Source organism: Macaca nemestrina, chromosome 5 (assembly GCF_043159975.1).
Source record: "Macaca nemestrina isolate mMacNem1 chromosome 5, mMacNem.hap1, whole genome shotgun sequence".
NCBI lineage: Eukaryota > Metazoa > Chordata > Mammalia > Primates > Cercopithecidae > Macaca > Macaca nemestrina.
The window spans coordinates 150,568,721-150,583,260 of record NC_092129.1 but is presented as its reverse complement, the minus strand read 5'-3'; positions in this window follow the sequence as shown (position 1 = coordinate 150,583,260).

Below are 14,540 nucleotides of genomic sequence, written 5' to 3'. Positions count from 1 at the left end.
CTATCTTTGTGGCTCTGTCCCTCATCTCAAAAGGCACCTAATCAAGGCCTTCCTTGGCTACCCCATTTCAAAATTGGAAGCCTTCTCCCATGTTCCCCATCCCCATTGGCTTTTCTCCTCATTATTTCTCAACATCTAACACACACATATTTCATTCATATTTCTTATTTACCGACTGCCAATTCCACAAAGGCAAGGAGTTTTGTCTTTTTCATTTACTTGTTTTTGGACTTGATCATGCCTCAGTTTGTGGAGCAGGAGCTCAACTCAGCATGCACTGTCTCATTTAAAATACCCCCAGGAGGAGGATACCATTACCTCCACCCACAGTGAGATGTGGAGCTCAGAGAAGTTGAGTCACTCGTGCAAGGTCATATAGCTACTAAGTGTGTTTCAGATGTGAGTTATTCACGTCCAAACCCATGTTCTTTCTACCCTGAGGCGCCATCTGTCTTAGTAGGGTTTATTTTTTGTCATTTTAAAAAATAATGTGGGCATAGCTGGGCAACAAGTTTCTGCTTCAATTACATCAGAAACTACAGATCCAGACATTCTCTTATGCCTTTGCTGACATTCAGTGCAGCATTCAGTAAGTACTGATACATGTCATTTGCTTATTTACTTATCAATTCATTTACACAGTATTTATTGAACACAGTGTTTATACCCCGCAATGTTTTAGGCCCTGAATTTATGGTCTTGAACAAAATAGATACCAAGTAAATATGAAATATAATATCAGATAGTGATAAGGAGTATGAGATGATATAAGGCAGGGTGAGGAGAGAGAGGAGAACTTGGGAGCTATTTTAGATTGGGAGGTTGGCAGGGTGCGGTGGCTCACGCCTGTAATCCCAGCACTTTGGGAGGTGGAGGCGGGATCATCTGAGGTCAGGAGTTCGAGACTAGCCTAGCCGATATAGTGAAACCCTGTCTCTACCAAAAATGCAAAAATCAGCCAGGCATAGTGGCACATGCCTGCAGTCCCAGCTACTCCGGAGGCTGAGGCAGGAGAATCACTTGAACCTGGGAGGTGGAGGTTGCAGTGAGCTGAGATTGTACCATTGCACTCCAGCCTGGGTGACAGAGCAAGACTCCACCTCAGGTCAGGTGTGGTGGCTCACACCTGTAATCCCAGCACTTTGGAAGACCGAGGTGGGTGGATCACCTGAGGTCAGGAGTTTGAGACCAGCCTGACCAATATGGTGAAACCCTGTCTCTACTAAAAATACAAAAATTAGCTGGGCATAGTGGCACGCACCTGTAGTCCCAGCTACTCGGGAGATTGAGACAGGAGAATCACTTGAACCTGGGAAGTGGAGGTTGCAGTGAGCCGAGATCATGCCACTGCACTCCAACCTGGGTGACAGAGTGAGACTCTGTCTCAAAAAAAAAAAAAAAAAAAAAAAAAAAAAAAAGACTGAGAGGTCAATAAGAGATGGCAACTGTAGTTTCAAAATAAGTACCAAATTAAACTGCTCATCACACACCCCCACCATCTCTAATTAGGAATATTGCAATAGCATCCTACCTGGCTCCCTTGCTTCCAGCTTGCCCCCAACTCCTGGCCCAGGCCATTCTTGATGTGGTGACCAGTGAGAGATGATTGGGGCATGGTGAATCTGATTTGGAATATATTTTAAAACTAGAGTGGCTATAGTTTGATTGAATAAGAGGTAACACAGGTTGGGTCTCCAGGAAGCAGACTTTGAGATTTAACGTGGAGCTGTGATGGCCCTTCAGAGCCATCCCTAACTGGGGCAAGGGAGCTGGGTTTTTGCCCCCCACATTAATCAGTCATGGAAGGTGGGTTGCCCCTAGAAAGAGCGTGACCTTGGGGAAGCAGTTATCTTCAGTCTACAAAGAGGGCTGACAGGTGAGGGCTGTCCTTGAGCAGAAGACTTGGGTAACACTGTCAACTAACTAAACCTAATGGACATCTATAAAACACTCTACTAAACAATAGCAGGATATACCATTTTTCTCAAGTGTACATGGAACATTCTTCAGGATAGGCCATATGCTAGGCCATAAAACGCGTCTCAATAATTTTAAAAGGACTGAAATCATACAAAGATGTTCTCTGATCACAATAGAATTAAATTAGAAATCAACAACAACAGGAAATTTGAGGAAATTACAAGTGTGTGAAAATTAAACAGCATGCTTCTGAACAACCAGTGGGTGGAAGAAGAAATCACTAGGAAAATTAGAAAATATTTCAAGCTGAATGAAAATTGAAACAGAACATAACAGAATTTTTGACATGTAGCTAAAGCTATGCTTAGAGGGGATTTGTAGCTTGTAATTTCTATATTCCCTCACACATACACAAAAAATCAACTCAAAATTGATCATAGACCTAAATGTAAGTGCAAAACTACAAAACTATTAGAAAAAGGCCTAAAAGTAGATATTCATGATGTTGGGTTAGTCAGTGATTTCTTATATATGACACTTTCTTACATATACACAAGCAATAAAATAGTATTTTCTTTTTGGAGACAGGGTCCTGGTATGTTACCTAGTCTGGAGTGCAATCATGGTGCAATCATAGCTCACTGCAGCCTCAACTCCCGGGCTCAAGTGATCCTCCTCCCTCAGCCTCCTGGATAGCTGGGACTACAGGTGCACACAACCACACTTGGTTAATTGTTAATTTTTTTATTTTTATTTTTTGGTGTGGAGACAGGGTCTCACTAAATTGCCCGTGCTTCAGATAAAATATTGTTAATTGGATTTCATCAAAATTGAAAACTTTTGTACTCCAAAAGGCACCATTAGAAGTGAAGGTTGGGTGTGGTGGCTCACACCTGTAATCCTAGCACTTCGAGAGGCCAAGGCAGGTGGATCATTTGGGGCCAAGAGTTTGAGACCAGCCTGGCCAACATGGTGAAACCCCGTCTCTAAAAAATACAAAAGTTAGCCAGGCATGGTGGTGCATGCATGTAGTCCCAGCTACTTGGGAGGCTGAGGCAGGAGAATTTCTTAAACCTGGGAGTTGGAGGTTGTGGAGAGCCGAGATTGTGCCACTGCATTCCCGCCTGGGTGACAGAGCAAGGCTCTGTCTTAAAAAAAAAAAAAAAAAAGTGAAAAGATCTGGAAATTGCCTTCATTAAGGAAAAAACAAACATAAAAACAACAGCAACAATAAGAAAGTGAAAAGATAAACAAAAGCAATAGGACGAGATCAAATATTTGCAAATCATTTATCAGATAAGGGACTTGTATCTAGAATATAAAAAGAACTCTTATAACTCAATAATAATAATAAAAAATGGGCAGGAGATTTGAATAGACATTTCACCAAAGAAGATATATAAATGGCCATCAAATACATGAAAACATACTGTTTGGGGTTCACTTAATTTCTTGCATCAATAAGTTAATATCTTTTGCCAAATTTGGGAGTTTTTCAGGCATTATTTCTTTGAGTACATTTTCCTGCTCCATTCTCTTTTTTTTTTTTTTTTTTTTGAGACGGAGTCTCGCTCTGTCGCCCAGCCTGGAGTGCAGTGGCCGGATCTCAGCTCACTGCAAGCTCCCCCTCCCGGGTTTATGCCATTCTCCTGCCTCAGCCTCCCGAGTAGCTGGGACTACAGGCACCCGCCACATCGCCCGGCTAGTTTTTTTTTGTATTTTTTAGTAGAGATGGGGTTTCACCGTGTTAGCCAGGATGGTCTCGATCTCCTGACCTCGTGATCCACCCGTCTTGGCCTCCCAAAGTGCTGGGATTACAGGCTTGAGCCACCACGCCCGGCCTTTCCTGCTCCATTCTCTCTCTCTTCTTCTTAAACACTGATGACATGAATGGTAGTTAGCTCTTTTGTTACAGTCCCATAAATGAACCTCTGTTCATTTTTTTCAGTCTATTTTTCTCCATTGTTCAGATTGAGTAATTTCTCTTCTACCTTTAAGTTCGCTGAATCTTTCATCTGTCCTCTCCAATCTGCTAAGCCAATCTATTGAGTTTTCAATTTTCATGATTATATTTCTAAGTTCTAAAATTTCTATTTGATTCTTCTTTTTTTTTTTTGGAGATGGAGTTTCTCTCTTTTTGCCCAAACTGGAGTGCAATCATACGATCTCAGCTCACTGCAACCTCTGCCTCCGGGGTTCAAGTGATTCTCCTGCCTCAGCCTCCCAAGTAGCTGGGATTACAGGCACCTGCCACCATGCCTGGCAAATTTTTTTGTATTTTTAGTAGAGACAGGGTTTCACCATGTTGGCCAGGATGGTCTTGATCTCATGACCTTGTGATCCACCTGCCTTGGTCTCCCAAAGTGCTGGGATTACAGGTGTGAGCCACCACGCCTAGCCTGCTTCTTCTTTATATCTTCCATTTCTTTGCCAAAACATCTGGTTTTCATTTGTTTCAAGAGAGTTTGTAATTGCTTGTTAAACCTTTTTTTTCTTTTCTTTTCTTTTTGAGACAAGGTCTTGCTCTGTTGCCCAGGCTGAAGTGTAGTGGGGCAATCATGGCTCACTGCAGCCTCGACTTCCCAGGCTCAAGTGATCCTCCCACCTCAGCCTTCAAGTAGCTGGGACCACAAGTACACACCACCATGTCTGGCTAATCAAAAACTTTTTTTTTTTTTTTTCCCAAGGAACTGGGACCACAAGTACACATATCATGCCTGGGTAATTATTATTATTATTATTATTATTTTATTGTTGTTGCTGCTGTTTTTAATAGAGACAGCATTTCCCTATGTTGCTGGTCATGTACTCCTGGGCTCAAGTGATCCTCCCACCTTGGCTGCTGAAATGCTGAGATTACAGGCATGAGCCACTGCACTTGGCTGTAAAGCAAGTTTTTTGTGGTTTTTTTTTTTTTTTTTTAGACAGAGTCTTACTCGGTTGCCCAAGCTGGAGTGAGTGCAGTAGTGCATTCTCGGCTCACTGTAACCTCTGCCTCCGGGGTTCAGGTGATTCTCCTGCCTCAGTCTCTTGCATAGCTGGGATTATAGGCATCTGCCACCATGTCTGGCTAATTTTTGTATTTTTAGTAGAGATAGGGTTTTGCCATGTTGGCTAGGCTGGTTTTGAACTCCTGACCTCAAGTGATCTGCCTGCCTTGGTCTCCCAAAGTGCTGGGATTACAGATGTGAGCCAATGTGGCTGGCCTATAAAGCATTTTTTTTTTTGAGATGGAGTGTTGCTCTGTCACCCAGTTAGAGTGCAATGGCGTGATCTCAGCTCACTGCAACCTCTGCCTCCAGGTTCAAGTGATTCTCCTGCCTCAGCGTCCCAAGTAGCATGCACCACCACTCCCAGCTAATTTTTGTATGTTTAGTAGAGACAGGGTTTCGCCATGTTGGTCAGGCTGGTCTCGAACTCCTGACCTTGAGTGATCCACCCGCCTTGGCCTCCTAAAGTGCTGGGATTACAGATGTGAGCCAACGCGCCTGGCCTGTAAAGCATTTTTAATACTTGTTTTAAAATACTTGCTTGCTTTAAATATGCATCAGGTGATTTTAACATTTAAGTCATCTTGGGTGTTGATGTCTGTTAATTGTCTTTTCTTATTCAAGATTTTCCTGATTCTTGGTATGACAAGTGATTTTCACTTGCATCCTGCACATTTTGGATAGTGTGTTATGAGGCTCTGGACCTTATTTAAGTCTGTTTTAGTGATCGTCCTTTGACACTGCACTAGTTGAGCAAAGAAGGTGCTGCCTCTCTGCTGTCAGGTTGCGGGAGAGGCCCAGGTTCCTCAGTTGGCCTCTGAACACTTGAGGGAGCCGTGCTCCTTGTGATTACTAGGTGCGGATGGGGTTTCAGGCTTCCCACTAGGTCTCTGCTGACACACACTGGCTGAGAGAGTAAGAAGCACCTCATTCCTGTTCCCCATGTGGTCTCCAGGGATATTGGTTGTGATGGAGGGGGATTTCATACCACCAGGCGCCGCCGAAAGTCCCAGCTTCCTACTTGCTGGGGAGGGGTACCTCCGCTGGGTGCGAGTTGATGGCTAAACTCCCCACACAGCCTTTGTTGGCAGATACGGGGGTGAGAGTGTTTTTTATTTTTTATTTTTTTTTCCTGAAATAGAGTAGTCATTGTCTAGAAGTTTTGTCTTTCCAGGATGTTCCTTTCTTGGTCCGTTGGCCAGAGACTTTCCGGGATTTTTTTCATCTTCCTGTTGGAGTTTCCTGGTTGCTGGCTTTTCCAGCACCCAGTCTTATATAAATGAGGCAAAAGCCAAACCCAGGGAACTCACCACTATATTGTTTTTTTGGGTCTTGAGATTCCTAGCCAGTCTGCCTTCTCTCCATCTTTCAGGATCTTCTTATGTTTGTTTTATATATACCATCCAGGATTGTAGCTGTATTTAGCAGGAGGAATCAGAAGTGCATCTACGTCATCTTGTCTTGGAGCTTGAAGGCAGCTGGATAAGTCCTTAAAACATTCAACATAGATTTTCCATATGACTCAGCAATTCCGTTCCTAGGTATCTACCTAAGAAAAATGAAAGCAGGCCGAGTGTGATGGCTCACGCCTGTAATCCCAGGACTTTGGGAGGCTGAGGTGGGTGGATCACCTGAGGTCAGGAGTTCAAGACCAGCCTGAGAAACCCTGTCTCTACTAAAAATACAAAAATTAGCTGGGCGTGGTGGCGCATGCCTGTAATCCCAGCTACTTGGGAGGCTGAGGCAGGAGAATCATTTGAACCCAGGAGGCTCAGGTTTCGGTGAGCAGAGATGGCGCCATTGCACTCCAGCCTGGGTGACAAGAGCAAAACTCCATCTCAAAAAAAAAAAAAAAAAAGAAAAATGAAAGTGTGTGTCCACACAAATACTTGTATAAGAATTCATAGCAGTGTTATTCACAATAGCTATGAAGTAAAAACAACCAAATATCCACTGATCAGTGAATTGATGAACAAAATATGGTGTGTCCCTTTGGGAGGCTGAGGCGGGTGGATCACTGGAGGTCAGGAGTTTGAAACCAGGCTGGCCAACATGGTGAAACTCCGTCTCTACTAAAAATACAAAAAAATTAGCCGGGCATGGTGACACACGCCTGTAATCCCAGCTACTTAGGAGGCTGAGGCAGGACAATTGCTGGAACCCGGGAGGCAGAGGTTGCAGCGAGCCAAGATGACATCACTGCACTCCAGTCTGGGCGACAGAATGAGACTTTATCTCAAAAAAAAATAAAAAAAGATGTGTCCATATAATGGAATACTATTCAGCAATAAAAAGGAATGAAATATGGATACATGCTGCAAAATGAATGAACCTCAAAAACATTATGCTAAGTGAAAGAAGCTAGACTCAAAAGGCTGCAGGAATCCATTCACATGAAATGTCCATAATAGACAAATCTAGAGACGGAAAGATTAGTGATTGCCTAGGGCTCAGGTTTGGAATGGGGGCTAAGTGCAAAGAAAAATGAAGTTTCTTTTCGGTGTGATGGAAACATTCTAAAATTAGATTGTGGTGATAGTTTTACAACTCTATAAATACACTAAAATCACTGAATTGTGTGCTTAAAATGGGTGAATTTTTTTTTTTTTTTTGAGATGGAGTCTTGATCTGTTGCCCAGGCTAGAGTGTAGTAATGCCATCTTGGCTCACTGCAATCTCCATCTCCCAGGTTCAAGCAATTCTCTTGCCTCAGCCTCTCGAGTAGCTGGGATTACAGGGGGCCACCACCACACCTGGCTAATTTTTGTAGTTGTAGTTGAGACGGGGTTTCACCATGTTGGCCGGGCTGGTCTTGAACTCCTGACCTCAAGTGATCCGTCCACCTCGGCCTCCCAAAGTCCTGGGATTACAGCTGTGAGCCACTGCGCCCTGCCAAAGTGAGTGAATTTTATGGTATGTAAATTATGCCTCAATAAATCTGTGAGAGGAGAGGAGGTAGAGACATTTTCTGTTGTAGAATTTCTTAAGGAATTTTGCTGTTAAGAGTTGCAGAGAAAATATGTCTAACAAAACAGCATATGAGGTCATGAGAAATTTTTAAAAACTCATTATTCCAGAAAATTCATACACATAAACAGAGATAATGAAAAAGAACTCCCATATACCTGTGACCCAGATGCAATCATCATTAATTCAGGACCACTGATGCCTGTAATTCCAGCACTTTGGGAAGCTGAGGCAGGTGAATCACCTGAGGTCAGGAGTTTAAGATCAGCCTGTCCAACATGGTGAAACCCCGTCTCTACTAAAAAATACAAAAATTAGCCGGACATGGTGGTGCATGCCTGTAATTCCAGCTACTAGGGTGGCCGAGGCAGGAGAATTGCTTGAACCCAAAAGGCGGAGGGTGCAGTGAGTCAAAATGGCGTCATTGCACTCTGGCCTGGGCAACAGAGCGAGACACTGTCTCAAGAAAAAAAAAATTCAGGACCACTCTAGTTCCATCTCTACTCCCAACCTCCACACCAGATTATTTTAGAACAAACCCTTCTATCGTAAATATTTCAGTATCCTAAAACATAAGGACTCTTAAATAACATAACCATTATGTCAGTATTGTTTCTGAAAAGTTTACACAATTTCTCAATATTATCAAATATGCAATGTTTAGTTTCCCCAAATTTCCGTTAAATATATATACAGTTTGAATCAATATCAAAACAATATCCGTGCATTGCATTCAGCTGATATGTGTCTTAAGTCTCTTTCTCTTCTTTGAAGTGGAATTCACATTTTAGAACAGTTTTAGATTTATAGAGAAACTGACAGGATAGTACAGAGTATTGCCATGTGCCCTCCCTGGATTCAGTGTCCTTATTAATAACATCTTACATGAGTGTGGTATATGTGTCATACTTAATGAATCAATATTGATAAATTGGTTGGGCGCGGTAGCTCACGCCTGTAATCCCAGCTCTTCGGGAAGCTGAGGCGGGCGGATCACCTGAGGCCAGGAGTTTGAGACCAGCCTGGCCAACATGGCGAAGCCCTGTCTCTACTAAAAATATAAAAATTAGCCGGGTGTGGTGGAGCGTGGTGTAATCCCAGCTACTTGGAAGGCTGAGGCAGGAGACTCACTTGAACCCGAGAAGTGGAGGCTGCAGAAAGCCGAGATCATGCCACTGCATTCCAGCCTGGGCAACAGAGCGAGACTTCATCTCAAAAAAAAAAAAAAAAAAAAAAGATAAATTATTATTAAAGACCATACTTTATTCATTCAGATTGTCTTAGTTTTCACCTGATGTCTTTTTGTCTGTTACAAGATTCCATATTTCTTTTCTTTCTTTTTTTTTTGAGACAAAATTTCACTCTTGTTGCCCAGGCTGGATTGCAATGGCGTGATCTCGGCTCACTGCAAACTCCGCCTCCTGGTTTCATGCGATTTTTCTGCTTCAGCCTCCTGAGTACCTGGGATTACAGGTGCCCGCCACCATGCCCGGCTGATTTTTTAATATTTTGAGTAGAGACGGAGTTTCCCCATGTTGGCCAGGCTGGTCTCGAACTCCTGGCCTCAAGTGATCCACCGGCCTCGGCCTCCCAAAGTGCTGGGATTACAAGCATGAACCACCTCGCCTGGCCTTCCAGGATACCATATTTCATGTATTTGTCACGTCTTTTTGTGCTCCTCTTGGTTGTGACAGTTTTGCCAGTGTTCCTTGTTTTTGGTGACCTTGATAGTTTTGAGGTGTACTAGTCAGGTGTTATGCAGGCTGCCCCTCTTTTGGAATGTGTTTGGTGATTTTCTCATGGTTAGACTTGGAGCTTAAGTCTGTTTAAATCTTTTTTTACCCCTTGACATTTATTTGTTGAAGAAATGGCTTGTTTCCTATAGAACTTTCCACATTCTGAATTTTGCTAATTGAATCACTGTACCATTTACCATATTGCTCTGCCTCCCCCATTTTTTTCTTAAACTGGTAGTTAGATTTAAAGACTTGATATGATTCATGATCTATTTTCTGGCAAGGCTACGTCATAGGTGGTATCGTGCTGTGTTTCTATCAGGAGGCATAGAATTCTAGTCGGCAACCATGATGAGCATTGCTAGATCCATTGTTTTCTTAGGGATTGTAAAATGCAAATATTCTAATTCTATTATTCTGTCTAAACTGATTTCATTTATACAGATTATGTCCCATCTACTGTTTTGACACGATTTATTTAGGAAAGGCAGATTGATGCCATTCTTTCCCCTTTATTTAGCAGCTTTCAGAATGAGTTTGTTCTCTAGCATCTGCCAAAGGTAACCAATGACTCTTTATTTAGTATCACTATGAGTCAATTGATTTCCATGTGTTTTAATCCCTTGCCATTATTATTTTTACTGAGGCTCCATTTATGCCATATTTAGGCTGTGTGAGCCTTAAGTTGATACAATACTAATATCTTTGATGCCTTTCTTGTTTTCTGGTGATAAGATGTTATGCTCATCTTGTACATAGGCTGCTATATGTTTCTGTTTAGAGGAAATGGTACTAGGAGACCTCAGTTTGGGTGCTGAGGAAGGTTTGTATTTATTCATTTTTTATTTTCTTAGATAGGAGGAATAACATGTTTGCTTGCTGATAGGAGTGATCCACTGCAGAGGGAAAGGGGGTGTGCAGGAGAGGGGGTATTGCTGGAGGAGTGTCCTTGAGTAGGTGAGAGGCAGTGGGGTCTAGTGCCCAAGTGGAGGGGTTGGTTGTTAGTTCAAAGCGAGGAAGATGGGCTGAGCACATTGGCTCACGCCTGTAATTCCAACGTTTTGGGAGGCTGAGGAGGGTGGATCACCTGAGATCGGGAGTTCAAGACCAGCCTGGGCAACATGGTGAAACCCTGTCTCTACTAAAAATACAAAATTAGACAGGCATGGTGGTGCATGCCTGTAATCCCAGCTAATTGGGAGGCTGAAGCAGGAGACTCACTTGAACCCAGGAGGCAGAGGTTGCCGTGAGCCGAGATTGCGCCACTGCGCTCCACCCTGGGCCATAGAGTGAGACTGTCTCCAAAAAAAAAAAAAAAAAAAAAAAAGTGAGGAGGATGGAGGCTGTGTAATGAAATACAAGAAAGTGTGAAATAGTTGCTTTGAAATTCTGTGAGTGAGTGGCCAGGAAAATGCTGTATACTTCTTTTTCTTTTCTTTAATTCCATGACAGGTTAACTGCTGGGTACTTCTAATGGCCAACTTGAAGTTTGTAAATGTGTGATGAGCATGGTTGAGTATTTTTTTTTTTTTTTTTGAGACGGAATCTTGCTCTGTCACCCAGGCTGGAGTGCAGTGGCGCCATCTCGGCTTACTGCAAGCTCCACTTCCCGGATTCACGCCATTCTCCTGCCTCAGCCTCCCGAGTAGCTGGGACTACAGGCACCCGCCACCACGCCTGGCTAATTTTTTGTATTTTTAGTAGAGACCGGGTTTCACTGTAGCCAGGATGGTCTCGATCTCCCGACCTCGTGATCCGCCCGCCTTGGCCTCCCAAAGTTCTGGGATTACAGGTGTGAGCCACCACACCCGGCCATGGTTGAGTATTTTTATCCAACCACTTCAGCTGCTTGGATGCAGGCATGGAGTAGGTGGGAAGTTAGATGTAGCCAGAGCTAGACTTTTAACAGGTAGGTATGATGGAGGGAATGAAGGAAATAGGAGTTGAGACGCAAGATAGCTCTTACAACAATGGGTCATGAAACCTAAGCGGGATAAGGTTGGAAGGGCACAGGATCTCATAATGTCAGGCTCAAAGGGGTTGGAGGTCTGGAGAGTAAAAACATTGATCTCTGGAGCTGGACACTAGAGGGAGTGATCTGCAAGGACAGTAAGGGGGATACTTAAACCTGAGATTATGCAGAGGTTGCATGTATAGGTACAGGTAATGACAAGGTCTAGGTATCACTGTGGAGTGAGTGGCTGCAGTAGGGGGAGGACAAGATCATTGGAGGTGAGAAGGTCAAAAGGTCAAGGTGAGAGGCCAGGGTGTTGGGTGGAGTGGCTTGGTTGATAGAGAAGCCACAAAGAGTGGTAGCAGGAGTGGGATGAAGAGAAAGACAGTGACCCGGGGACTGAAAATGGTAATGAATTGTGAAGAGTGAGGAGTGACTGGAAGGCTGTTAAATGCTGGCAGCAGGAGCAGCTAAGGGTGACGTCGGAGGCCACATGTACTGCATGCCAGCTAAGGCCCTGCATTACTCTCGACCACCAGAGAAAAAGTTCATGTATTCATTCATTTATTCAAGCAGTAAGTCAACCAAACTTGACTGTCTACCCTGTGCTTAGCAAAACCCTCCCTCCCCTCACAGAATGGACATGTATTCATTAGAAAATCGTCCTTATGAAGTCAGGACATCTTCAGGACACTTCCAGTTAATCAGATACCCATCAATCCTTCTAGTTAACTGACTTTCTGTTTGTTTGTTTGTTTAGCAGTGAATTTTAATGAATAAAACCTCTGGGATTAAAACTCTTTTTTTTTTTTTTTTTTTTTCCATTTTTTGAGACAGAGTCTTGCTGTGTTGCCCAGGCTGGAGTGCAGTGGTGCGATCTTGGCTCACTGCAACCTCTACCTCCCAGGTTCAAGCGATTCTCCTGCCCTAGCCTCCCAAGTAGCTGGGACTATAGGTGCACACCACCACATCTGACTAATTTTTGTATTTTTAGTAGAGACAGGGTTTTGCTATGACAGTCAGGCTAGTCTCGAACTCCTGACCTCAAGTGATCCACCCGCCTCGGCCTCCCAAAGTGCTGGGATTACAGGCATGAGCCACTGCGCCCAGCCAGATTAAAACTCTTGTGTAATAAATTAGCAGATATGGAAATCCTTCATTTTCCACAAAAAATCCCCATCCTGAGTGGATACCAGTGACCTCATCACAAGAGGTCAACATGAAAGTGCTGTCAGCGTGGTGAGAGAGGTGGTGATGTCAGATCACCTGTGGAAGTGGAAGGACCTTGGAGTTGAAAGGAATCTTCGGGATGGTCTTGCCTCTAGCTTTCAAACTTTTTCTTTTCATCACATCAAATGTAGAGGAATTTTGTCCATCAAACTCACACCTAGAATCCCAAAAGAGAGAAGAGGTATAGGATCAGTGCTCTGACTGAGTCTTTCCCCTCCTGAGACCCCACCCCTACCCAGAGTGCCCCTGCAAGGTTGCCATGGGATGTAGGATGCTGGGGAACACAGCCTGGAACCATTCACTCGGTCCCATTTCTTCTTTTACGAGGCCCAGAGGGGAGAAGCCACCTGCCTAAGGTGACACGGGTCTGGGGCCCATGCCCAGTGTCGTGCCTGTTGGTCAGGAGCGGCTGAGGAAAGCAGAGCAGGGGTGAGGTGGGAGGAAAGGGCAGGGCCGCGCTGCCTCGGGTCTGGAGCCCTCGCTGACAGCGTGGGGCCTTTTTCACTTGTTCTAACTTTGGGGACAAAAGGTTTTCTTTCTCTCTCTTTCTCTCTCTCTCTCTCTCTCTCTCTTTCTTTCTTTCTTTCTTTCCTTCCTTCTTTCTCAACAAAGGCATGATAAGAAATTTTTTGGTGGGCAGAGAAGAAGAGTATATAATAGTGGAAAAAACACTTAGCTTAGAAGTTTGACACAGTGTGATGTTGGTCAGGCTAGCTGACCTCTCTGAGCCTCACTCATTTCCTTCATCTGTAGAGAAAGAGGTTGGGGCCGGCGTGGGTGAGTGAGTGGGTGCTGGATGAAGAGGGAAGGAGATGGACAGGAGGCACCTGGCGGACTTGGCCAGTGTCAGCCGCTGTCCTAGGAGACTCTGGGCTGGGGCAGCATTACCGGTTATCCCTTTCCTGGGGAGATTGACAATTAACCCTGGAAGCAGTCTTTAAAATTTTTACTGGACACATATAATCATGGATTGACAATCTTCCATTTTAAATTTAGAAACTACAGGCGAAAGTTAAAGATACAACAAATGAGTTTTTTATTTTATTTTTTTCCTGACAAGGAAAGCAGTTGTGTGCTGGGGTCTAGTATGAGGAAGGAATCTATTAAAATATATTTAAAAAGGTAAATCCAAAAATTTATAATTACAAGAGTGAATGACAAGATGATTGTCAATAAAATTAAATAAGCAAAACAACTGCTTGCCCTTTAGAAAATATCTCCAAGCCCCAGGGATCCAAAGTGTTTGTGAATCTGTGGATGTGTGTGTGTGTGTGTGTGTGTGTGTGTGTGTGTGTGTCTATTTTTTGTTGTTGTTGTTTCTCTGCCTCTCTTGCCAAACTATATGGAGCCCCGTCTAAGGACAGAGGACTGTCGGATGTGTTTTCAGTGGAATCGCTGTTTTCTTCACATCAGGGGGACGTTCTTGGGCAGCTGAAAGCGGGGGCTCAGGTGGACATGGGGGTGGGAGAGCTGAGGTTTAGGAAGGGAGGGTGGGTTGGAGCTAGTAAGGCTGCGTGTGGCACTGGGGGCGGGCAGCAGGTGCTTGGCTGGGGCTTCAGGACCTGTCTAGGGGCTGCTGTCCAGGGGGGTGGATGAAGGGGTAGTGAAGGGGTCAGAGCACTCAAGACGTGCAGGGTGGGCAGGGGACAGGCTGCGGTGTGTGACGAGGGTAGCCTGAGGTGGTGAGACTTGCTGATCACCCGGCTGGGCTGCCCTGGTCTACTCACAACTGGTCTTCCCTGT